We start from the raw sequence: 1,015 nt of genomic DNA, 5'->3' as shown, positions 1-1,015 counted from the left end.
GGCTTGGGTTTGGCTTTGTTTTTCAATGTCATCTCAACAACAGCTATCAACAAGGAGAGAATCAATGGTGATCTGGACTCTTCACTTCCAATACTGTGAGAAAATTAATGTCTGCTCTTAGCCTCCTTCCTTGGCCAGTGGCTGGAATAAAATGACTTGTGTGGCTTGGGTCTAGTCAATGTGAAGTGTTGGTTTCTAAGAAACATTGATTTTTCCTTAAAATGAGATGTGGAACAAGGTGGGAAAATGAGAGTTTTTTCTTCTATTGTGTTTCTGAAAGCTAGGGCAATCCTCTTGCAACTGTGAGAGGCACTAGCCGAAGGGTGTCAGAGCAGAAACATGCTAGAATTGGGGAGGTTGATAATGCTGTTGAGCTGTGACTTGAGTCACTTTGGAACCACCAAACCTCTGGAATTCTGATGAAAGGTCATTGATATTCTTCTTCTTTTTTTTTTTTTTAGTGCACCGTTCCTGGAAGTACTGCAATACCAGGTCGATGCGTGGAGTGGACGGAGCAAGCTCCTATTCCATCTCCCAATTCCAAAAATCCATTTAATATATTGTCCTCGGATAGAGGACGTATCAGATATTAAACTGATAAGAACAGATACTACACTTGATCTTAGCCAAAAGGCCGAGAAGCGATGATATTCTTCTTATATTCAATATTTTGAGTTGAATTTTCTCTCTACTGAATTTACAATGCACGACAAGATTACACTCTGGTCACTCTGCTGTAAATGGTTTCTAACATAAGTTAAATACCTAATTTTTAAAAAGTTTTCTTTATTACCACCTCTTATTACTAGTTATGAATGTGATCTTTTTCTGACTTTGGGAGTTGGAACCATAACATTAAAACTTACAAATACATGTTAATACATAAGTAAACCAAAAACTAAGCCTATTGTTATCGGGTCAATTCCAACTCATAGCCACCTTACATCATAGGGTTTCTGAGGCTGAACATCTTCATAGGAGTAAACAACCTCACTATTTTTCCATGGAGTGGTTA

General features: G+C 38.0%; 1 non-coding gene across 1 annotated transcript; it reads right to left on the bottom strand.

The window, feature by feature from the left end:
* Positions 1 to 455: 455 nt before the first annotated feature.
* On the bottom strand, positions 456 to 646 carry LOC115871476. The gene has a single exon (XR_004047323.1). It is a non-coding gene; the product is annotated as a U2 spliceosomal RNA (small nuclear RNA).
* Between the last annotated feature and the right edge of the window lie 369 nt (positions 647 to 1,015).

The sequence above is a fragment of the Echinops telfairi genome, unplaced genomic scaffold (assembly GCF_000313985.2).
Source record: "Echinops telfairi isolate 266 unplaced genomic scaffold, ASM31398v2 ScPeMD7_5868;HRSCAF=6743_0, whole genome shotgun sequence".
NCBI classification, from domain to species: Eukaryota; Metazoa; Chordata; class Mammalia; order Afrosoricida; family Tenrecidae; genus Echinops; species Echinops telfairi.
This window is presented reverse-complemented; position numbering and strand designations above follow the sequence as displayed.